Source organism: Trichechus manatus, unplaced genomic scaffold (genome assembly GCF_000243295.1).
Source record: "Trichechus manatus latirostris isolate Lorelei unplaced genomic scaffold, TriManLat1.0 scaffold00156, whole genome shotgun sequence".
Lineage (NCBI taxonomy): Eukaryota > Metazoa > Chordata > Mammalia > Sirenia > Trichechidae > Trichechus > Trichechus manatus.
In genome coordinates, this window is record NW_004444092.1 from 2,173,908 (window position 1) to 2,200,370 (window position 26,463).

Here is a 26,463-nt window from a genome sequence, read left to right on the forward strand (position 1 = left end):
AGTATTTTATTTTTTACCACAAACTATCTACTTCTATGAAAGGATGTGAAATAACATACAATGGGAGACTAATATACCATGGGCCATTAAAATAAAACAATAAAGGAAAAAGAGTTATAAACTAGAAGGTAGAAGTTGAACGTTACTTACCTACCAAGTATATTCAAAGGCTTAGACTTGTCCTAGTGGAAGCACTGGACTAATATTCCAATAGAAATTAAAACAAAAATTTTATTGAAGAAATAATTTCAGTCCACAGGATGGAGAACACGTGGCATTCAAACAGGGGAAGGAAGGGAAATTTACACGGCTTGGTTAAAATACAAACTTTTGTAACGTCAATTTCTCGAGTAACACAAATCTCTTATTCCTGACACAATTTGACTAAGGCAATATTTCTAAAGTGAAACCTATAAACATTCTTGATATAGAGTTTTAGTGATGGATTGCAGGTTGAGTCAACTTAATTGGAGTCCTTGAAGTGTAAAAATGTCTATTCGTTAGGAAAGAATGAAGATTAAATCAGCTCTAAATCCAGAAACTTTTGAATGTAAACACTGCCCATCCAGCTAAGGGGGAGTAAGATAGGGCCTTGGGGATTCACTCGGTGAATTCCTTAAAAGCAGTTAAGATAGAAAGTTTATTTACATAAGTTAAAGCCCCAATCTCTGCACTCTTTTTGTTACTGACAGTCAGGACTTTCATAGCTGTGATCTGCCTCCTTATTTTAACAAACTTAGTTTCTACCCAGTTACCATTTACAAAGAACTAGCAGATTGCAGTGAAAAATCCCAATGAGTGAAAATTAACTTGGGAGTCAGAACAGGGATAAGGCTTGATATATACCTATCTTGGCTATGAAGTTATTTACAGGTTCTAATTCCATTTAATATTATCAGTAAGGTACTTTCTGTGGGGCCAGCTGTGTAAACGTTCTTAACAGGCACCAGGCAAATCTTTATCTAGGTTAGATAATTCTGGCTCCTGCCTTCTTTGTTTTAGGCAATAAAACTTTGACAAAAGGCTGCATGGTTTCTTAGAAGAGTAGAAATGAAAGTCTTAGTTTAATTCAGAATAGAGTTTTTAATTTAGGTCTGAAGTCACCTAATTCAGATACGCCACCACCTCAGATTCTAAAATTCACATACACATGCTGAACAAAATTTTTCTTTCTGAATTTCCTGGCAGACAACACAAAAGGGACTTACCATGAACTGCCTAATTTTAATTAGCTAATAAAAGGATGCACAAGAGATAAACATTTCCTAACATTCAGGAATTAATTGAATTATCATTTATTTAAAGGCATTGAAATCTTCATGGTCAGTAACTTTAGCAGTTGTTTAACAAAGATGTTCAAATATTTTCTCAGTGGTCTTTGAAATAGACAGAGGTCATGATACCATTTTTTTTTCATGATACCAATTTTAAATGCTGCAAAGACATTCCTATGATTTTTCAAATATAATCCCCACATGTGGTTTCTCTGCTTGAAATGTAAATGAGTACTTTGTCCTTTTTTTTGGAATGCCTGGATGGTCAATTCCTGGACCACCTGGGTCAAAGGTGTACATTATTGGGAATATTTTTTCTTTTACTTGGCTCTTTGGCAGTTGGAGAAAAAGTATATTATGATACTGGTGAATTAGAATTTTAGTTTTAAAAGAGCCCGAGGAAATTATCTAGTTCAACCCTAATATTTCACAGATAAGCCAACTAAAGGATACAGGTAGAGTTAAGACTAGAAGCTAAGATCTCCTGCTCTTGGGCTAGCACTTGTCACTTCACTCTGCACAACCTCCCTCAAATCCTAGGCCCTAATGCTGGTAAGAATTTCTTGAATATATTCAGAAGAATCTCACAGGATTTATATTCAGAAAGTCTGGTGGAAAGGAAATCTGCTCACATTTAAGAGCATTCTCAGGCATTCTTAAATTCTGATTATAAAAAAAAACAAAAACAAAAACAGATGCTGTTGAGTCAATTCCAATTCATTGTGACTCCACGTGTGTCAGAGTAGAACTGTGTTCCAGAGGATTTTCAATGGCTGATTTTCTGGATGTAGATCACCAGGCCTTTCTTCCAAGGTGCCTCTGGCTGGATTCAAACTTCCAACCTTTTGGTTAGCTTCTGAGCATGTTAAGTTTTTTTACTATCCAGGGAGTCCTGAGGCTAAATAATCACGTATTATTTCAGTTGGCTTTCTCCAAACAGTTGTAGTAGTCTTTTCTGACAGGTTTTATTTACTTAGAATTTGAAATTCCCCTCAAATATATTAGAAAAATTTACTATCTCAAGATCTGATACTGGTAGATTAAGTTCTTTATGAAGTGGCCAACCTCTTTCATGCTGTCTGCCATTATGGTTTCTCATGCAACCTATGGCCTGAAACTGAATGTTACTTGAAATGTACGGAGATAAAGGAGGACATGGGATGCCTGGATTTAAAGGAGAACATGGACTTTCTAATCGTGGACCAAAGGTATGCTTTATTCACATCTTTTTTCTTCTTCTGTATATTAGAAAAGTGAAGGTAGATTTATTGCATAATAAGTTAACAGTTGTTCTACTTGCAAAGTCTCTATTGATGAAGTCAGGTGTAAGAATACAGCTATTCTCTTTTTAAAAAATCAATCAGATTGTTTATTTTTTATAAATGTAGAGAGCAATAGCTCCTATAGTTAATTTTATTATTTAATTTTATTTTCACTGAAAATATACACAGCAAAACTGGCTCTCATGCCAGTTTCTAGACATAATGATCAGTGACATTGGTTACATTCTTCACATAATGTCAACATTCTTGTTATTTCTGTTCTAATTGTTTCACTTCCATTTACTTAGTCTCCCTGCCCTCTAACCTTCTCATCTATAGTTTAAAATAGCTGTTGACCCTTTAGTCTTATACAGAATATATATATTTTTCAAACCCAATACTCAAGGGTGACAATCTTTGCTCTTTGGGCTTAACTGTTACTTAGTTTAAAGGTGACTTCAGGAACAGTTTCTATTCAGGGTTTGAAGATCACCTCAGGGCCATAGTCTCAAGAACTCTTCCAGCCTCAATAGGTCCAGTAAGTCTGGATTTTTTTTAATAATTTGAAGTTCTGTTGTACATTTTTCTCCCTTTTTATCAGGATTCATCTGTTGTGTTCATGATCAGAATGTTCACTAGTGGTAGCCAGACACCATCTAGTTCTCCTGATCTCAAGGAAGAGGAAGCAGTGGTTTATAGAGACAATTGGTCCTGTACTCCAGTTCCTTCTCTGATTCTTGGGTTTCCTTCTTTCTCTTTTATTCTAGATGAATAAAGACTGATAGTTATATCTTAGTCCTATAGTTAATTTTTGCTGACTAAAAAATTGAAAATGCTTTTTGTAATGACTATTGTATAAGGGGTTATATGGCCTGTAGCCTCTTTCGAGGAGCCCTGGCAGTGCAGTGGTTAAAGCACTCCGCTGCTAACAGGAAGGTTGGCAGTTCAAACCTACCAGCTGCTCCACAGGAGAAAGATGTGGCAGTCCACTTCCATAAAGATTTACAGCCTTAGAAACCCTATGGGGCAGTTCTACTCTGTCCTACAGGGTCACTATGAGTCAGAATCGACTCGACAGCAATGTGTTTGGTTTGGGTTTTAGCCTCTTTCATTTACCTATTAATGGACGACAAATCTCTTCTGCACAACTTGTCCAAATTGTTTGTGTTTGGAAGCTTTATTGAATCAAATCTTCCCTGCCTGCTTTGATTATCCATCCTTTTGAGTTATTTTAAATGAAAATGCAAATAATTACAAGAGAATACAGCTTTAAGTAATTGTATTTATTTTTCCACGGCAATGAAGCACTGTTTCCCTCCTCCCACAAAACCCAGCATCACAGCAACTTTTAACATTTCTTGGTGTCAACAAGCACATCTCCGTTTATGAGAACAGGACCCCATAATCAGCACTTATTAAATTAATAGCATTTTGTTATGTAGCTCTGAAGCAGGATTATTTGCTTTCCTATCAAATTGTCTGTTCCTGGTAAGAGTTCAAGTACTTACACCAGTGATTTCCAAACTTGAGAAAAGAAAACTTGGAACCATCTTTTAAATGAAACATAATGCAAAGCCTATTATATAAAACTGATATAAGTTGGAGTGGTTCTTGTTGAAGGTAGAGGGAGGATCCCGAGCTCTACGCTCTTGATGTTTTAACAGTCCTCCCCACTTGGGTGACGATTGTCCTGATTTGCCTGGGACTTGAGGAGGTTCCACGGACACAAGACTTTTAGGGCTGAAACTGGGAAAGTCAAAGGCAAATTGAGGTAAGTTGGTCACTCTACTTCCCAGACCCTAAGGCACATTGGAACCCAAATTATGTAGATGACTTGAAGAGAAATTTCCAAATTTCCCAATGGTAACACAACAGATCCGCCCTCAGTCAAGAACATTTGGGTGACAATTTTCATATTATTTGATAACTTCCTGAATCTGTGTAGTCACAGTTCCACAATTTATAGTTATCGCTTTCTACTTATACTACTTCTTACAATAGTAGTATAAGTTAAATTAAATACAGTTAAATGTGCTGTCAGAATTTATAAGCCCTACCTGTTTTCTGCTGATCATTATTGGCCATAGTTGGTGTTGCCATCTAAAATTATTTGCCTCTTCACTACAAGAATTTTTCTGATCCTTTGGGCTCTAAAGGTTCTCTTTCTGCCCCCCTGCACCCCCCCAAGCCCCCCCAAAAAACCCACTGTCATCGAATTGATTCTGACACATAGTGACCTCATAGGATTTCCAAGGCTGCATATCTTTATGGAAGTAGACTGCCACATCTTTCTCGCGTGGAACCACTAGTCGTTTCCAACTACTGACATTTTTGACCAATTTGAGTGCTTTAACCACTGTGCCCTGCCATTCTTCCCTAATTCAGTGGTTCTGAAGTTTTTGGATGCCTGATGGAAATTTTGGCACATTCATTCAATTTTGTGTACTACTTCAGGGAGCTCCCAGATTCCCTTCTTCTAAAACCTATTTTGAAACACCAAATTAAGATTTCTGCCCTAATTTCTCTTGAATGAGAGAGACACTTAAAAGTGAATCGCTCTGCAGAACATTTTCTTGAATCGAATGCAGAAAGGCCAAGTGGTAAAATTCCATCTGTAAAAATATTGTGAGGAGGCCAAAATAAAAATCTAAGAAAGAACCTACCTACCCCCGTTAACACAGAAATAACGTGCTTACTGAAATTTTTGCAGGAGAGAGAATGAAGATCTCTAGGAAAAAAATCTTTGTAAACTGTGAGTGTTTTGACATTAGCCAACCCTACTTCCTACCCTCTGTGGGTGCCAGAGGTTACATAATAATAGCTGCTGATAATTGGCTATCGGCTTAGAACTGAGATTAAAAACTGAAAAGTCAATTTTGATTCCAATTTTCTTTTTCTCTCAACCAGATAGCAGTTACTGCTTTGTTTTGTTATTGGCCTTTCCCTATGTAAACATGAAAAGTAATGGGTATCTTAATTTGATGCGAGTTCCACAAGTGAATGTTTAGAATTTTAGCCTTAAACTTAGCTGGAATAGCATAATAAATTGCTTCAGAGAGAGAAGTGACCAGTTCCCTGTAGTTGGAGATATACCAAAATTCAGCTCTCCAGAAGTCCTTGTTCTTGCTCTCTGTCATACAACTTTAAGAAATCATCTTGGATTTTTGTTGTTGTTGGTGTTGATAAATACTGTATAAACTTTTAACAAGTATCCACATGTTTTCTGAAGATGATCATTCCTAAGAAGGTCAGTCACATAAAACCAGTGTCTTAGATTTAATAGGGAAAAAATAGCTACTGAATTTATGGTTTTCAAAATAAATTTAACATTTTTATTGCCTCAAAGGTATACAATTTTTCTTTCTTCCTTTTTTAAAGTTTTAATTAATCATTCATTCATGGGAGTGGAATTAGAAACAGTTTTTGAGAGTTGTACTTTGGGCAACTTTTGGGCTTGGAATAATGGCAACTTGATCTCTGCCTTTGCTTACATGTAAGTGAAGCAAGTGAGGGTCTTACATGAAAGGAAAGTAATTGAGAGTTCTGTTCCCTTTTCCAACCTCAGGAAACAGAGATTTGCCTGCTTAAGAGTTTTCTCCTAATGTAAGAAACCTTGCAGACATAAACTACTCTTTACCAAAATAAGGACCCTTGTGAAAATTGTTATAGTAACAGAATGAAATGTAGTATAAAAAGAAATATTATAAGTTTTAAACGTAAGGGTAATGGACTTACATTTGATAAGTTTTTTCCTAAAAGAATCTTTCTTATTTTTCTCTTCCTCTTCATTTTATCTAGCCATCAATTTATTTCATTTCCATTTGGAGGAGTCACACATCTCAGAAAACTCTGTTGTCCAAAAGGACAACAATCATCTCTCTCCCCCCCTACAAAGGAGGCTGAAGGTTGCTATTAAAAGTTTTTGATGTCTACTGTATCATAGTAAAGCAACATTTATAACTTTTTCCCCAGGTTCCAAGATATGAACCATAAACTCTGTATGTCCCATCCCTTCACAACTTAATTAAAAAAATTAATCTAATTTTATTTTTATTTGGGCTTATTTTCCCCATGTAATTTAGGCCCCATTGATCAAGACAATAGATTTAGAGGTGGAGCCAATATGGCACTATAGACAGAAACACTATGCCACTCCTCTGCAGTGAAGACCTGAAAAGCTAAGCAAAACAGATACAAACGTCAATCCTGTAACCCTAAGCATCAAATGAAGGAATAAAGAACTTGATCAAGCACTGAATGGAAAAAGAAACTGACAAAGAATGAGGAGAGCTACAGAGTGGAGGTCCTCTACCAGCTAATGTGGCACGGATTCACCATCTTGGACTACAGCCACCAAGGACTATGGACAGGGATGGGAAGGCAACTTCGTGGAGCTCCCAACAAGAGACAGAGCACTAGGGATAAGCGCTTTCCCAACCTCCTCCCTTCTTCCCTGTACATGGCCTCTGCTGCTTTCCAATGGGCCATGATTGCTAGGCTGGAGAGACACCAGCTCACTGCCACCTGGATTTGCTTGGACCTCAGCCACCAAGGACTATGTACAAGGGGTACAGGCAGGCAACTTCAAGGAGCTCCCAACAGGAGATAGAGCACTGGCTAACCAGGGATACACGCTTTTCCACCACTCACCCTTCTTGGCTCTATGGGGCCTCCTCTGCTTTCCAACAGGCCATGGTCACTCAGCCAGAGAGACACCACCTCACTGCTGCCTGGCTTGCCCCACTCCCACTGACCAGCCCCTTCAGTGTCATTTTTGTTTGTTTGTTTTTTATTATTTTTGTTGGCTTTTTTTTGTTGCTTGTCTCTCTCTCCTTCCTTCCTTTCCTTTCTCCCCTTCTCGACGGGCTGTGATTTTTTTGGTTTGTTTGTTTTGTTCTTTTTTTTATGTTTCTTCTCTCTCTTTCCTTTCCCTCGCCCACCCAGGCCTGTGCACTGCCCCTGCCCCTTCTTGAGGGGCCGTGCTACACCACTAGGCTGGAGAGTCACTCTGTGTGACCTCCGTGGGTTGCGCCACCATCACTGACTGGCTCCCTCAGGGCCATTTTATTTATTTATTTATTTTTGTTTGTTTTTTCTTTTTTTGTTGTTGTTTCTTCTCTCTGTCTCTCCCTTCTTTCCTTTCTGTCAATGACCTAGCCCCATGTGCTGCCCCCCCCCTTTTGGCAGGCTGTGCTGTACCACATGGCTGGAAAGCCTCTGGCACACAGCTCCCTGGGTTTGTGTGCCCCACAGGCCGGCTCCCTAAGGGCCATATTTTTTATTTTTATCTTTCCCCTTCTCTTTTTTCCTTGTCCCTCCCACCTAGGCCCTGTGCTGCCTCCTCCCCTTCCTGACAGGACAGGATGGCTTCAGAAAGCAACCAAAATAAAACACCAAATGACCTTCTGGTAGAAGAAAAGCCACTGGAACTACCTGATAGGGAATTAAAAACTCTAATATTCAGGGTTCTCCAAGACATGAAGGAAAATGCACGCAAAAATAAGGAAAAAATAGACAAAATCATGGAAAATACAGACAAAATCAGGGAAAACACAGACAAAGCAATGGAAGAATTCAGGAAAATAATACAGAACAAATGTCAAAATAAATAAAAAAACATACAAAAATAGCAATTAGAAATTCAAAAGATAACAAGATTTCAGAAATGGAAAGTGCAATAGAAGGTTTTAGGAGCAAATTTGAAACAATGTAAGACAGGATCAGTGAAGTTGTAAACAAATCCTTGATACCACTTTCAGGAAAAATCAGAGAAAAGAATGAGGAAAAATGGAAAATCCCTGAGAATGATGTGGGATACAATCAAAAGCAAAAATTTGTGCATGATCGGAGTTCCAGAACAGAGTGAGAAAATGGAAAACACAGAGAGGATCATTGAAGATTTACTGACTTCCCTAATATCATGAAAGATGAAAAGCCGACCACCCAAGCAGCTCAATGAACCCCATATAGGATAGACCCCAAAAGAAAATGACCAAGATATATCGTAATCACACTCGCTAAAACCAAAGACAAAGAAAGAATCCTGAGAGAAGTTTGAGAAAAATGAAAAGTCACATACAAAGGGGAAACAATAAGACTAAGCTCTGATGACTTAGCAGAAACCATGCAAGCAAGAAGGTAATGGGATGACATATATAAAACCTTGAAAGAAAAAACTGCCAACCAAGAATAACATATTCTGCAAAACTCTCACTCAAATACGATGGTGAAATTAGGACATTTCCCGCTAAACTAAAATTAAGGGAATATGTAAAAAACCAAACCAAACTTACAAGAATTATTAAAGGGAGTCCTCTGGTTAGAGAACCAACAACTTCAGTTAACAGCCTGAATCTAGGACCCAAGACTGCATCATCAGATACAAACCTAGGTAATGAACTCTCAAAGATAAAACAAAACTAAAAGATTTACAACAGGAAATCAGAGAGGTTAATCTGTAAATGACAATAACATCAGAACAACAAAAGAGGGAATAAATGGGTTAATCTGTAAGTGACAATAACATCAGAACAATAAAAGAGGGAATAAAAGGTGTAGGTATAGAACTTTCAACTGGAGAGGAAGTCAAGGTGATATCAATTAAAAAAAGACTAGTTTAAACTTAGGAATATGGGGTAAATTTCAAGGTAACCACAAAGAAAGTTAACAAGCTTATTCATTAAAATAAAGAAGCAAAACATAAAGTCTCAGTAAACACAAAATCTACAGAAACAAAAGAAATGAAAAAAATCCACAAATAAAAGGAATTCAGCACAGAAGAGTAAACAGAACAAAGAAAACATCAACACAACAAAAAAAAGCACTAAAAAATGACAGCAATAAATTCACACCTAACAATTATCACACAGAACATAAATGGCTTAAATGCACCAATAAAGAGACAGAGAGTGACAGAATGTATTAAAAAAACAGGATCCATCAATATGCTGTCTACAAGAGACACCCTTAGAAACAAAGACATAAATGTATTAAAAATCAAAGGATGAAAAAAATGTATCAAGCAAACAGCAACCAAAAAAGAGCAGGAGTGGCAATACTAATCTTAGATAAAATAGACTTTAAAACAAAATCCACCATAAAAACAAGGAAGGATATTATATAATGGTTAAATGGACAATCCACCATGAGAACATAACCATAATAAATATCTATGTACCCAATGACAGGGCTCCAAAATACATAAAACAAACTCTAACAACACCGAAAAGAAAAATTGACAGTTCCACAATAATAGTAAGAGACTTCAACTCACCATTCTTGATAAAGGACACAACATCTAGAAAGAAGCAAAGGTACAGAAGATCTAAAGGCCACAATCAACCAACTTGAGCTCAGTCATATATAGAACATTCCACCCAATGGCAGCAAAGTACACATTCTTTTCCAATGCATATGGAACGTTCTCCAGAATAGACCACATCTTAGGTCACAAAGCAACCCTTAGCAAAATCCAAAACACTGAGATAATACAAAGTATTATCTACCATAAAGGTAGAAATTAATAACAGGAAGAGCAAAGAAAAGACATCAAATACATGAAAACTGAATACCACCTTGGTTAAAAACCACTGAGTAATAGAAGAAATCAGAGATGTAATCAAAATATTCCTAGAATCAAATGAGAATGAAAACACGTCATACTCAAACTACAAAACACTACTTCAAGAAACCAAACAAGACCTACATAAATGGAAAAACATACCGTGCTCATGGATAGGTAGACTCAACATTCTGAAATGTCAATTCTACCCAAAGCATTCTACAACTACAACACAATCCCAATCCAAATACCAACAGCATTCTTTAATGAGATGGAAGAACTAATCATTAACTTTGTATGGAAAGGAAAGAGGTCCCAGATAAGTAAAGTACTATTGAAGAAAAAGAATAAAGTAGAAGGACTTGCACTACCTGACCTCAGAACCTGCTATACAGCTATGGTAGTCAAAACAGCCTGGTACTGGTACAATGACATTGACCAGTGGAACAGAATCAAGAACCCAGGTATAAATCCATTCACTTATGGTCACCTGCTCTTCGACGAAGGCCCAAAGTCAATTAAATGAGGAAAAGATGGTCTTTTTAACAAATGATGTTGGTAAAACGGGATGTCCATCTGCAAAAAGATAAAACAAGCCCCATACCTCACACTGTACACAAAAACTAATTCAAAATGGATAAAAGACCTAAATATAAAACCAAAAACTATAAAGATCATAGGAAAAAAAAAATAGGGTCAATGCTAGAGGCCATAATGTGTGGCATAAATAGAATACAAACCATAACTAACAATACACAAACATGAGAAGATAAGCTAAATAGCTGGGCTCTGCTAAAAATTAAAAACTTAAACTCATCAAAAGACTTCACCAAAAGAGTAAAAAGAGAACCTACAGACTGGGAAAAAAAATTTTGACTATGACACATCTGACAAAGTTCTAATCTCTAAGATCTATAGGAAAATCCAACACCTCTACAACAAAAAGACAAATAATCCAATTAAAAAATGGGCAAATGATATGAACAGACACTTCACCAAAGAAGACATTCAGACAGCTAACAGACACATAAGAAAATGCTCATCATCACTAGCCATTAGAGAAATGCAGAGCAAAACTACAATGAGATACCATCTCACCCTAATGTTACTGGCATGAATCAATGTTGGAGAGGCTGTGGGAAACTTGGAACTCTTATACACTGCTGTGGGAATATAAAATGGTACAACCATTTTGGAAAATGATATGGTGCTTCCTTAAAAAGCTAGAAATAGAAATACCATACGATCCAGAAATCTCATTCCTAGGAATATATGCCCAGAGAAATAAAGCTGTCACAGGAAGAGACGTATGCACACACATGTTCATTGCAGCATTATTCACTATAGCAAAAAGATGGAAGCAACCAAGTGCTCATCAACAGATGAATGGATAAACAAACTATAGTACATACACACAGTGGAATACTATGCAACAATAAAGAACAATGAGAATCTGCACAACATGGATGAATCTGGAGGGCATTATGCTGAGTGAAATAAGTCAATCACAAAAGGACAAATACTGTATGAGACCACTTATAAAAACTCGTGAAAAGGTTTACATACAGAAAGAAACAATCTTTAATGGTTATTAGGGAGGGGAAGGGTGGGGATAGAAAAACACTAAATAGACAATAGATAAGTAGTAACTTTGGCGAAGGGTAAGACAGTACACAATACTGGGGAAGTCAGCACAACTTGACCAAGGCAAAGTCATAGAAGATTCATAGACACATCCAAACTCCCTGAGGGACCGAATTACTGGGCTGAGGGCTCTGGGGTCCATGGTCTCCGGGAACATCTAGCTCAATTGGCATAACACAGGTTATAAAGAAAATGTTCTACATCCTACTTTGACGAGTAGCATCTGGGGTCTTAAAAGCTTGTGAGCAGCCATCTAAGATACTCCACTGGTCCCACCCTGTCTGGAGCAAGGAAGAATGAAGAAAACCAAAGACACAAGGGAAAGATTAGTCCAAAGGACTAATGGAGCACAACTACCAGAGCCTCTACCAGACTGAGTCCAGCACAACTAGACGGTGCCCGGCCACCACCAGCGACTGCTCTGACAGGGATCACAATAGAGTGTCCTGGACAGAACTGGAGAAAAATGTAGAAATTCTAACTCACAACAAAAGACCAGACTTACTGGTCTGACAGAGACTGGAAAAACCCCTAGAGTATGGCCCCCGGACACCCTTTTAACTCAGCACTAATGGCACTCCTGAGGTTCACCCTTCAGCCAAAGATCAGACAGGCCCATAAAACAAAACAAGACTAAATGGGCACACCAACCCAGGGGCAAGGATGAGAACTCAGGAGGGAAAAGGAGAGCTGATAGTGGTGAACCCAAGGTTGAGAAAGGGAGAGCGTTGACATGTTGTAGGGTTGGCAATATGTGTATTGATTGTTTAATAAGAAACGAATTTGCTCTGTAAAGCTTCATCTAAGGTACAAAACAAAAAAATCAGGGCAAGGCCCTTTGGGGAAAATCAAAAAAAGAAAAAGACAATAGATGTAACATAATAATAGGTAGCATACAGTTATCTTATTCATACTCAATTAAAATTTTGCTGTATATTCTTTTCTAGTCTTCTTCTACTTATACTTATTAAATTTTCTCATTTTTATATTTCTCCCTGATTTATGATGTACTAAAAATTTGTAACTTTTAAAATTAAAATATCAGTAACAAGACATTTCTAATTCCTGTGCAGTGTGAATTGCTATAGAGAGCTTTTTAAGGGTTCATATATATTCTCTGCGTTCATTCCATACTTCCTACTGAACTCGAGTGGGTAAGACTTGTGAAGAGATAATGAATTGCCCTATATGATAGGATTTCCTTATAAAATTTTTCAAAATATTCCTTTGCACTTATCAAATCCAACTTTGGTATATAGAATTGGTGCTTTGCTTAAATTTTGCTAGGTATTTCATAGTTTAGTCTCATGCTGTCAACTGCTGTTGGAATTTACCTAGGGTGCCCAAGGCCCTCAGGGACCAGCAGGTGCTCCAGGACTCAAAGGCGACAGCTATCCTGGTGTGGCTGTAAGTATGGACTTGAGTTTCTTCCTTCCTTCCTGCCTTCCTCCCTCCCTCCCAACCTTCCTTCCTCAATCAAACACTACAAGGACACTCACTCCCTCCTTTATTGTGTCATCTCAGGGACCTTCAGAATTACCGGGACCCCCTGGACCGATGGGTTTACGTAGCATGGGAGACACTGGAGCAAAGGTAAGATTTTAAAGTGGGCTACATACTAGCTGCTAAATATATACCTACTAGGTAAGTGACTTTAAAAAAAAAACAAACAAAACCCAAACCTGTTGCCATTGAGTAGATTCCAACTCATTTTGTAAACGTAAAATTTTTCATTAGACACAGTAGAAGAGTAGAGAGGTCTGAAACAATTGACAAGATGATTTATCATCCTCTATGGACTCCCTGGGGAACAGGCACAAATTTGAATATTTAGATTCCCTTTGTGGCTTTTCTCCTACTTCCCTGGCAGCAACTCTCATGCTCCTTTGCTGCTTCCTCTCCCTCTAACCAGATCAAGGTTCAGTTCTGAGCCCTCCCCCTGCTCTCTCCATACTCCTTCCCTAGGTGCTTTCATCCTGTCCTGTGGCTTTAACTACCAACCACATGCCAGTGGCTACCCAATTTCTATCTTCTGGCCAGACTTCACTCTCCCTGGAGCCTTGGACTTATATATCTAGGGTTGTTTTTTTTTTACATTATATCTCCTCTTGGGTTTCTCACAGACATTCAAACCTGACATATCCAAAGTAGAATCCTTGATTTCACCCCATAAGCGTGTAATTGGCACTACCATCCACACCTTGCTCAAGCAAGAAAACCTAAGAGCCATCCTAGTTTCCTTCTTTTCCTCTCCTCTGTCCACATCTATTTCTACAGTAAATCTTGTTAGTCTACCTTCAAATATACCTTGACTCTGGCACCTTTTCTCCTTCTGCTTCCACCAGGGCAGACTACCACCATCTCTTGCCTGGGCTATTAAAATAACTTCTTCACTGGTCTTGCCTCTTCCACCTCTACTCTTCTATAGGCTAACAGACAGAGTGGTCTTTTAAAACCATAAATCAGATAATGTCCCTTTCCTTCTAAAAACACTCTGATGGCTTCCCTTTGCACTTAGAACAAATTCCAACCAGTTTCCATGGTTGAGGTCCTTCATGACTGGACAAGAACTCAACTCCTGCCCCTCTCTCCCCTGCTGCCCACCTCTAGCCACACTGGCTCCCCTATTCCATCTCATTCCTGCTTCAGGGTCTTGGCCTTGCCAACATAGCTCATTCCTTTTGTATGTGTGTGTTTCAATAAAACTTTATTTACAAAAACAAGCAGTAAGACAGAGTTTACAATCCTGCCAAGCCCAAGGACTCATTACCTTTCACATTCTTAACTGGTCTCCCCACTTCCATGTGTCCTGTCCCCAGTCTATTTTCCACAATGCAGCCCAACAGGTCTTTCAAAAACATATATTGATAATCAGCATGGTTCATTTTATGGCCTCAGCTCAAATCTCACCTCCCTTACCACCCAGGTAAAAAACAGTCCTTTCTTCTCACCTCCTCCCTCCCCCATCACATCACGCTGTGTCGTTCCTACATAGCACGTACCACTTTCTGAAATCATCTAACATATTTCTTGCTCTGAGTATTCCACTAGGTTACAGGTTTTCCTGAAGGCAGGTTCTTTTGCTGTCATGTTCACTGCTGAATTTCTGGTACCTAGAACTAGGCGTGGCACTCAATAGGAGCTCCATAACATCAGTTGAATGAATAGATAATGAATGACTGACCAATATCACCTTAAAGAGAGAATTTTCCCTTAGACTTAAATCTGTTCTTTTTTTTTTTCCAAAAGCTTCTAGGTCATTAGAGAGAGAAGATGTTTTATGTGCTCTTTGCCAACTTCTTGTCTAGATTTGTCTCTGCCAGAGCTCTTAGGAGTAAGGACACCTTGATAACTACTTCCCTGCAATGGGGCAGGGGCCATTTTGCCCTCTCCCAAGTAGAATGAAAGATTAAAGACCTATGATGCTAAATATCGTCTCTAATAGGAGTGGCTGCAACAATGAGCTCAAGCATAACAATGATGGGGCAGGACCGGACAGTATTTCGTTCTGTTGTACATAGGGTCACTAGGAGTCGGAACCGACCCGATGGCACGTAACAACAGTAGGAGGTCTTGATACTGGCTCTGTCTCTGTCTCTCGGGGTAATTGTGAAAGTCAAGTGAGAGGATGTATCTGAAAGTGTCGTGTAAACTAAAACGAAGACACAAACCTGAGTGCTTTTATCAAGGTTGTGGGTTGGTCTGACTCAGGACTAAATCAGATTCTCTAATACAGCTCGATAGTGTTATAGAAACTATACTGAATTTGGTTATAAAACATTCTTTTTTGTTTAAGGTATAGTATCTGTCAAAATATTAAAATAAAAAATTAGAAATGGAAAATGAATAAGTAAACATCATTATTTTCTGCTCTGATTCAAACATTGGTGAAAACTTCTGTTATTGAATTAAATATTCTCTTAGTTACAGATATAAAATAAGTCATGAAATGAAATGTGTTAAATATGTATTGGAATGTGTTTGTATTCCATTGGAAACATGATCGTTTACATTTTCAGAGAGTAGATTATTATATATATTTTAAAATAAGTATTTATCATATTAAGGAGCACTTGGCTGCTAACTGACAGGTTGGCAGTTTGAACCCACCAGTGGCTCCACAGGAGAAAAGACTTGATGATCTGCTCCTGTACAGATTTCAGCCTAGGAAACCCTATGGGGGTTAGTTCTACTCTGTCATACACGGTCACTATGAGTTGGAATCAATACAATAACAAATACGTCATATTATACTATTACATTACTACTTTACATTAGCAATAATAATAAAGACAGGCACTTAGGCACAGATGAAAAACATTTTAAATTCAATCCTTATGAATATTCCACAACTGCAGGTTATTTAAAATACAGACTACAAAATTTACTAAATGATTTTGTATACTGTTTCCTTCCAAAATTCTCTTGTATGTACTTTCATACACTTTTAGGGGGAAAAGTCAAGATAAAAGGTGTTCCTTGTGAAATTTCATCCTGCCTATTTTTTTTTTTTTTTTTGAAAGAGCCAACATATTGCCAGAAGATGTGAATTAAGTGACACTCACATTGTCTTTGTTAGCTCACATAGGCAGCTGGTGGAAGCAGCAGCCTACAGCTAGCCTCTGGCTGCAGAGGGAGGGCAGGGAAAGATAGCATCAAGCTAGGACGTGTCTCTATCTGGAAACCCTGGTGGCGTAGTGGTTAAGAGCTGTGGCTGCTAACCAAAAGGGTGATAATTCAAATCCACCAACTGCTCCTTGGAAACCCTATGGGGGCAGTTCTACTCTGTCCTATAGGGCCACTATGAGTTGGAATCAACTTGATGGCAATGGGTTTGGTTTTTTTGGTGTCTCTGTCTGCCCATCTCCCTCTCAGCTGCCTTTTCCGCTGTTTGCCTCTTGCCTCTTCATGCGGATGCTGAGAAGATGTGTTATCTAGGATATCTCCAACCCTGAAAGATGTTAGGAGTGTGAGCTGGTCATCTTAGAATCAAAGGAACTTGAATCATAAACTTGAAAATAAGAGAAATTCTAAAGGCAAAGAGCAGCTTTTAAATGACTTTCTAAATTGTCTCCCCTCTTTTGTAAAGGCCTTAACAACTCTATGTGGCCTTTTTTCTTAGGACTACTTTTGAATGGACACAAACACACACATACACACACACACACACACACACACACACACACACCCACACGGGTAGAAACTGATAAGGAAAGGGAGATATTTTGTAAACTCAATAATCATACCAACAGTCACGAAGATGGCTCAGGACTGGGCAACATTTCATTCTGTTATACATAAGGTCACCATGAGTCAGAGCCAACTCAATGGCAACTAACAACAGCAGTAACGACAACAATTCAGTTAAATTAGTCCCTCTGGTTTGGTAAAGAGGAGGTCAGACTTTCAAAATACCCAAAAGTTATCAACAGTAGCAAAGGTAGAGGACCCAAATATGTGCAAAATTCCTCTCCTTCCATTTTGAGTTAAAATGACAGGAAAATTGTAAGTATGTGAGAATGTATGTGTGTATGTGTGTAGGTCGTTGTACCAGACATATATAACCTGATGTTTTTCGTTTAAACTCTGTGTAGTCACTTTAAAGTCTTGGCCTTAAGGCATCAACTTGCAAAACAAATGTGTTTTGAAATAAGGAAAGCATTAAGCTTGACTTAATTTATGGTGGGTTTTTGTGATATTTAGTTAAGGTCACATGTGTTTAGCATATGACAAAGACGTTAGAATCAAAGCTTCTATGTTTCAAAACATATAAAAAGCAGTCCCTGACATCTAGCACCTTTGTGGTGCTCAGTGGCTTTTTTCCAAGTGGAAACATTCCATACAACGTCAGTGTTTACAGTCCTTCTATATGCGATTACTTTAATTCAAAATTTGACAGAGGCATCTGAGAGATTTCTAAAATTCTTGTAAAAACTACAACTTCCAAGGGGATAGTAGATACAGTTTTAAAATCCACTTTTTCAGCAAGCTGGGAAGAGGAGCTGACAATTTAGTCTCTTGCAAAGTGGGACTGGACCTGACTCCTGGACAGTAGATGAGGAAAGCAAGCTCAAGAATGCTGCCTAACACTGTATGCCCTTCTTCACTGGAAGCCTCTAGAGACCAAGTGGACCCCTTGTGATTCCAGGACAATCGTTATGTAATCTCATCTCCCTTTGAGAAGCTGTAGGTAGCTCTTTGCTCCTGCATTTTCATCCTCAGCAAAGCACTGAGCACCTGTAGCTCAAGGGCTGATTCCCCGATGTCCCTGAGGGTGAGAGTTCCTTCCTGGCTGCAGAGAAGAGGAATACAAAGCGAGGCTGTCTTGAGTTCTGTAAGGGCATGGGCATCCTGCTTTGCACCTCTCTGAGCTCTTTCAGCTCCCCTTAGTGGGTTGGCTCATTACGGGAAAAGCTCTGGGCTTTTCCTAGAGCCTTCGAACAGTTGAACTTAGGCCAAAGCCTGCACAGGGGAAATCTATCCTGGCTTTTGGGGCCCTCAAAAAAACAAAAACAAACAAACAAAACAAAACCCAAACCCCTTGCCATCGAGTCGATTCCGACTCATAGCAACCCTATAGGACAGAGTAGAACTGCCCCATAGGGTTTCCAGGAGTGGCTGGTGGATTCGAACTGCTGATCTTTTGGTTAGCAGCCCAACACTTGGGGCTCTTAAGGGGTCTCTTAACCACTAAATGGTTGGAATAGTCTGTGGGCAGAGAGGACTTGTTGGATCGTTAGTGTTATTGTATTGATTATTATATATTAGCTCTATATTTCCGGAATATCACAGAATGTTGAGCTGCCTTATTTTATAGATAAGGAAATCAAGGACCAGATAGGTTGCACAACTTGCGCTTTTATAATGGAAACATCTTTGATGTGACATTTGTGTTTGTGTGTGAGAGGGAGTCTATGAATATGGATGAATGAATGAATGACTAAATGGACAAATAAATCAGAGCAGAAGGAATGACTTGCTTCAATGCTGTCCATCTTCTGACTACCTTGGCATGGTTTAGTGTACAGCTGGATTGTTTATCTTTCCATTCTAGTTTTCCCATTGTCAAAACTTAAATTTTTATATAAACATTAAAGAGAAGCATAAACTGCAAACCTAAAAAAGTTAAACATTTTTCAAAAGCTTTAGATGTTTGAATATTGTAAATACATGCTTTATTTGACAAAAGTGGCCCATAGTCATAAATTAAATTCTATGTGGAATTCCACTGAGTATCATTATTCTGAAAATGTTCCCAGCATCTGAATTGCCTCTCTGTTCTCTGCAATGGCTCACATATGTGCGCACCAACAGGCGGTGGGAGAACAGAGGCCTGATTCACACAGAGGTGCGTTAGGAATTTGTGGATTTCATCAGCGGACATGGACGGAACAAGGAACTCCATTTTGAACAGTGCCCCACATGGAGGGCTGGCCTAGGATACGGGACTTAATGAAGTTAAGGGTTCACGATTCCCTAGTGGGTTGAAGAAACCCACCTCCCCATAATGTGACTACAAGATTGCTACAGGCAGGACATTAGCTCCAACAGGGCAAATTAAAGACAGTCATATAAAGTTTGAATGCCGGGCAGTTTGACTCTCAAGTCTCAGAAAAAGTCACATTTAAGGCCAGGGAAACTAGACTAGGTGATTTCAGTGTTATCTCCAGTTCAGTTCTACTCATGATAATGTCTTTTTCATATGCTAAATACATGTTACCTTAACTAAATATCACAAAAGTTAAAATTTTTTAAAATTGTCTGAGCTATGAGGATTAATATAGGTTAACATTGCATCTGAAACCAGAGCGGTGCTCCCAGTCTATCCTATCACTTCTAACATTGCTTTCATCTCTCTTGGTTGTTTTCCTACCTCTGTATTTCTCTCCCCAGGAGCTCATACATACCTTCCCCTTAGCCTTGGAGACATACACTAAATCCTCTTAACAAGTCACTGCCCATATCACTACCAACACATTTTCATTTCTAATCATGCAGACTGGAAGAAATTTCCTCCAGTGGAAAATTACATTGAATATCAGCACAAAAGAGCCTGTTCTTCTCTGTGTCATTAGGGGCAGTTTCAAGCTTTCTATTTTCAAGGTTTCTAACTCAGCTAAATAAGAAACACTCTTCCTCTCCAATGAAATTCTTAGCATGGGGCAATCATTTGCTCATCTTGGATGAGCTGATTTTGAGAAAAGGAAGAAACAGCAACAGATTCCCCCAAATTCTAAAGCAAGTTTTTAAATTATCATGGACTATGAGATACTGCTGTTTTGGGGGGTTAATATTAAAGTTCTAAGAGAGGAATTGATTTGAAGAATTAAAATTATTTTAAATATTTTGAAATTCAAAGCTGGAAAAAATACCCCAAACGAATGCTACAGAAATTTGAGTAGTTTGCTTTTTAGCATCTTCTGATAATCATTTCCTCAACCCTATAATAATAGTTGTGGTAATTGTTACTGTCTCCCTCTTCATATTGAAGAGTACCAGTGAGGAGTGATGGTGTGATATGACAATGACCAGTCAATGATCAATGCACACTGTCAACTTCTGGGAAGGTTGTCTGTCCATAGCTTAGAATAAGGCCCCTAACATTTCCATTGACATTCTGGCAACCACAAGTGAGGCATTCAAGAGTTACATATACTCATTACATAATTCATTCTGCAGTGGTGCTTATGTTTGTGGTAGTTGGAGCCTTAGTAGTTATATCTTAAGTTTATTTAAAAGCCAGAAAGAAATATTAAGCAGCTGCTGATCATCACTTTGACTTCTTTATTTTAACACCTAGCCATTCCTTGGTTTCAACATTTAGAATCCTCAGAGTACCATTCCTTGCAAAATTCTTAAAAGGCTGATTCTTTCCACAGTGAATTCAATTTGCGTTTTATTGTCCCCAGAGTAGAAAAGCATGAAATCGCTTTTAGAACCACTGTAACCTGCTTCGACAGTCCTCTCAAAGAGTGGTGGAGACTTCACAGGCCCAAAGGGAGAGATAGTGGTTAAAGCTTTATTAATATGTGTGTAAAGAGCCTTGGTGACACATGGGTGAAAGCTTGCCTGCTAACTGAAAGGTTGGAGGTTTGAACCCACCCAGCGGCTCTGCGGGAGAATGACCTGGCGATCTACTCTCTCAAAGATTACAGCCAAAAAACCCTATGGGACAGTTTTACTGCGTTACCTGGGGTCGCTATGAGCCAAAATTGACTGGATGGCACCTAACAACAATAATACGTGTGTGTGGTGGGGGAGGAAGAGATAGTCTAATGGGTTGTTTTTTCTCTAAGAGAATTATCTTCTCAAATGTTGTGTTTAAATCTTACAAATGTATAAAGTTTAATAGGTTATCTCCTTCTCACTGCTTCAGCTTGAAACTTCTGCCACTTACTAGCAGTGTGACCTCAGAAAGGCATTTAATCTCCCTGAGACATAGCGTCCTCATTTGTGGTTTGGGATAAAATTACCTATTTCACTGGGCTATTCTGAGGAATAAATGAAGTAATATATATGAAACATTTTTATGAATCCTAGCATACTAAAGTATTAGTAGTAGTAGTCAGAGTATGCATTACTCTGCCAAATCAAGTACATTTTCGAGTGGATAAGAAGCGAGAGTAAGAATTTGTGCAGACCAGTGGAAACATTGGGGTAAACCACAAAACTGAGGAATGGTCATGGAGGGAGAAAGGTGGAAAGAGAAGCCTTATTTAGCTGGGTACTTGCACAGATCATGTGGGCATCTTAGGACCCTTTAATGCAGGACGTTGTTTTCTTTCTTCTTGAGAGAGTGCTATTGACTCAGCAGAGGTAATGACTTTCATAGCCACACACCCATGACTTTTGCATTAAATGGCAGCTGGAAGAAAGTCTATGGAGAAGTTAACATCTTACCTATGGTCCTGACCAACATTGAGATGTGAAATGGGCTCTGGAGTCAGGCTTGGCTTTGAATTGCTTCAGGCTGGGTGGTCTTTGACAAGTCACGTGTCCTGTAAATGGAGTAAGTTGATGTTGCTAAGATCAAAGAAAATAATGAATAAAAAGTACTTGCCACATAATAAACTTAATAAATGTTAATTATTATTGATTATAATAGTTTTAATATTAACCAATGCAATGATTTACTAATGATAAAACAAATGAATGTGATAGTGTGATTGCTCTCTTTTTCTTCTTTTTTTTTTTTTAAGTGAAGCGTTCAGTGAATGATAACTAGGTCTGTCATAGAATTATGGGTGTTTTTAAAGGAGTTAAGATTAACCACTTTACAAGATTAGGTAACACCTTCACTGAATCTTTTGTTAAGGCCACATATACAAGTACTGCAGATAGTCCTAAACTTGGTCATCTCCTATGACAATGAAAGGAGTATTTCCCATCTAGGATCCCTTTTGTGGACCAAGAGGAAACAGTAGGCAATCTACACTGTTAATTCTTCTTCTTCTTCTTCTTTTTTTTTGAGGGAGTGGAGGCTAGGGGGTAGGGGAAGGGCTTAGGCTATGGTCTTATGAAATTGATGGTTGTAGTTACAAATGACAACTCTAGAATTTGCTTTCCGGCCTGTTCATTATCTCCTGATACAAGGGCTCCCTCTACAGGTTTTAACAACCTTCAGATCCTGTGTGCAAAGTTAGGTCCAGCTATGCAAGTACCAGTTGTGATTCCTTTTATTTGTGAATGTCACTCTATCCACCCAATACAACTGCATATCTAAAAATATTGTGGTTAATCATACTTCTTAGGTATTGATGGCACAGATTTATTGCAGAACAGTGTAATAAAATGGCGAACTGAGTTGTGACCATAGCCCTCTTGCTCATGTTCACAAGATGTCATGGCCTAGCACGTGCCTAGCATGGGCACGTGGCCCATAGAACAACAAAAAACAATGGATTTTCAAAGACCCCACTCTAGTAGAGAGACATTATCTCTGTGGATTCACACAGCTTATTAAGTGTCTAGTATCCCTCTCTACTGAAAGTATGGTACATTTCCATTGAGAAATAACCCTAACACTATGTTATAGACCTACTCTAGTATTTACAGAATATGTTAAGATATACTTTAAAATCTATCAGATTCATGAAAGCATCAGCATATAATCAGATTATATTGATATAGAATGAAAAAAACAAAAGATTGTTTTTACAGATTAAACGTAGCCATATATCAACAATTATTAGATTAGGGCGGATGATCTGTTCAAGGTAAACACTGTAGCACCATAGATGACGCAGGATCACATCCTTAAAGTTTGGTGGCCAAGGCTCAAGGATAGAAAGAGCAATAAGTTGTCCACAGGGTCAGCTGTGCTATTGCATTTAGCCTTTGGACACTCCTAAATGGAGAGGGTTAGGGGGAAGTGAGTGAGAGAGAATATGAAGGAGAAAATTAATAACAATACAGAGCATTGTCAGGCTGGCCTAAAGTAAACTTTCAACTGATATCAAGAGTTTTACCCACTTGCTTTCCCATCTGGGGTATGTGTGTGTGTGTGTGTGTATTAGTATGACTAAAATTAATTGAGAAGGAGGTTTTAATTAAAATTATCACAAAAAATATTACAAATTAAATAGAAGGATGCCAAATTATTTCTTAAAAGAAACACAATTTTATTAAAAAAAGAACTCTCTTCCTGCCTTCTCTCTGTATCCATAACTTTTAAAAATTATATAACATTTGGTACATGCCAAGTATATACAAAATCATGTAAGTTTTACTAATAATGTTGAATCTACCTGTGTGCCCTTCCCCTAAGCCCATCTTCCTGTCTTTTAAATCTTATATTCTTCTTATTAAGGGTCAACATCATAGCAACATTTCCTTGCTGGTGAGATTATTGTGTGGTATGATTTGTGTTTTTTTTTTATGTTATTAAAAACATTTTATTATGGAAACTATTAAGCATATGCAAAATTAGAAATAATAATATAAGGAACTCCCTACCAATCATGTTTCTTCAGCAATTGCAACAGATGATCAATCTTGTTTTATTTATATCCTACCACTTCTTACCCTCCCCCACCCCCTCACATTATTTTGAAGCAAATTCCAGATATCACCATATACAGCTTTGGTATTAGTTTCTCAAATATAAGAACTCCTTTTTTTTTTTAATATCATAACCATAGTATATTATCACACCTGAAATATCAATAATTCCTTAATATCATCAAATCTCCAGTGTTCAAATTTCCCAGATTTTCCCATAAATTTATTACAGTTGGTTTGTTTGAATCAGGATCCAAACAATGTCTACACATTGCATTTGATCATGATTCCTCTTAAATCTCTTTTAATCAAGGGTTATGCCTCCCTTGTTTTTTCCTTGCACTTTATTTGTTGATGGGTTATTTGTCTCTGAGAAGTTTGTTGATTGCATCCTCGTGGTGGTGGTTGACATCTTTCTCCATCCTTTGTATCTTCTGGAAACTGGGAGTTCTGTCTAGAGACTTGTTCGGGTTCAGGTCCAGTTGTTTTGGACAGAATAATCCAGAGGTCGGGTTGTGTACTCCCCATTGCAGCCCATCAGAGGCACATGGTGTCTGCCAGATCCTTCTTATCTCTTCACTTCATCATACGAGGACAGAGGTGAACAGAAACACATGAACAGGTTCCATTATATCTGGGGTAAGGGTGGGGGTGTTGAGGCAAGGAAGACAATCATTTTTGATATTTTATGATTCTGGGTGAAATTTTTTTTTTTTTTTTTTTGGAGGGTGTCAAATGTTTGGAAGGGAAAAGACATGTCTCTTTTAAGAAGCAGCAACTGCCTCAATCAGTCAGGTGTACGTGGAGGTCTCACATACCCCTGTTCAAGTACTTCAGAGGTACTCAAGAAAGAAGAGCTAGCTAGTTCATGTTCTCTACTTGGAGTTCTTGATGGTACCACCACCAGCTGCCAGTGAGTCAACTCCGACTTATGGCGCCCCCATATATGGTAAAGTAGAACTGTGCTCCATAGTGTTTTCAGTGGCTGAGGTTTTGGAAGTACGTTGCCAAGTCTTTCTTCCGATGCTCCTCTGGGTGGACTTGAACCTCTAACCTCTCGGTTAGCAGCTGAGTGCATTAACCATTGGCACCACCCAGGGATTTCTTTTGATGGTAGGAGTCATTATTTAAGCTGGGAGAAACTTGGGGTCACTGAAAGTTGGGAGTCAGTAAGAGAGGTGTTAGAGAGATAATTAGTACCTGTATTCTCAAAAACAGCCAAGTACTAAATGGAACAGGATGGAGGCAGGAGATCAAAATCATAAAAGTGGTCTGTAAGCAAAAGAGAAATACCTAATTATGAAAGCATAGATTAAAAGAATTAAGGCAGTAATAAAGTATGGTTCTTAAGCATTTTCTTCTTTTAAGTCTAGTTTTATCTGGAGGTGTTTTAGAGTTTGGAAGTAGAAAGTAAAGTTAATTAAATGATAGGTTTTTTCTCTAGATAAATTTCTTATAATCCATGATCTTTGCATTGTTGAATGTCACAAACTCTTATGCAAGGAACAGGACAAGGGGCGAAACAGGACCTACAAGAAAGAGCTTGGGAGATCTGCGTACAAAGCCTGGCCCTGCCCGTTTTTTTTCTTTATAACTGTATGGGAGCATATTTGATATATAATATAATTAATTCATTTCTAGTGTATAATTCAATGATTTTTTAGTAATTTTACCAAGCTGTGCAACCATCACCATAAATCAGTCTTAGAATATTTTCATCCCCACAATAAGTTCCCTCATGCCCATTTACAGTTAATCCCCTTTCCTGTTCCCAGCTCTGGAAACCGCTAATCTGCTTTCTGTCTCTATAGATTTGCCTTTTCTGGACATTTCATGTACAGATTTTGGAATAAATGGAATCATACGATATGTGGTATCTTGCGTCTGCTTCTTTCATTGAGCAAAATGCTTTTGAACTTTATGCATGTTGCAGCATATATCCATAGTTTGTTCCTTTTTGTTGCTGAATAGCATTCTATTTTGTCTATCCAGTCACCGGTTGATGGACATTTTGGTTGTCTCCAGTTTTTGGCTATGATGAATAATTTTGCTAAAAATATTTTTGTGCAAGTCTTTGTGTGGATATGTGTTTTAATTTATCATGGGTATATCCTAGAAGTGGAATTGCTGGATCACATGGTAAATTTATGCTGAACATTTTAAGAAACTGTCAAACTGTTTTCCAAAGTGGTGGCACTAGCAGTGCACGAGGGTTCCTGTTTCTCCACATCCTCCTGGCCTTGCCTCTTAATAGATGTGCAACCTTGGGCAAAATGCAGTTTCCTCCTTAGTAAAACAGGTGGAATGGGGAGCTAACATTAACCAAAAACCTATTCTGTGCTAGACACTGTGTCAGGAGCAGTCCTGTGCCTTATCTCACTTCATTCCCATCTCCTTGAAATGTAGGCATGGTTTTCTACATATCTGATTAATTTACTGAGATTCAGAGGAGTTAGGTAAATTACTCATCGTTGTAATGTGGGATTATTGTGAATACTAAATTATATCAAATAACATATATGAACATGCCTAGGTGGTGCTTCGTTCCAACATCCACATCTCAAGTAGGTCTAATCACAGGGCTTGATCGCCCCTCATGAGGTGCCATCACTGTTGTGGTGATCGTTGTCTGCTATGAAATTGTCACACTTTGGAGAAACTGAAAAACCTCTATACAACTTACCTTGCAGTCACAACCACTCTAGTGGCAGAAATATCATAG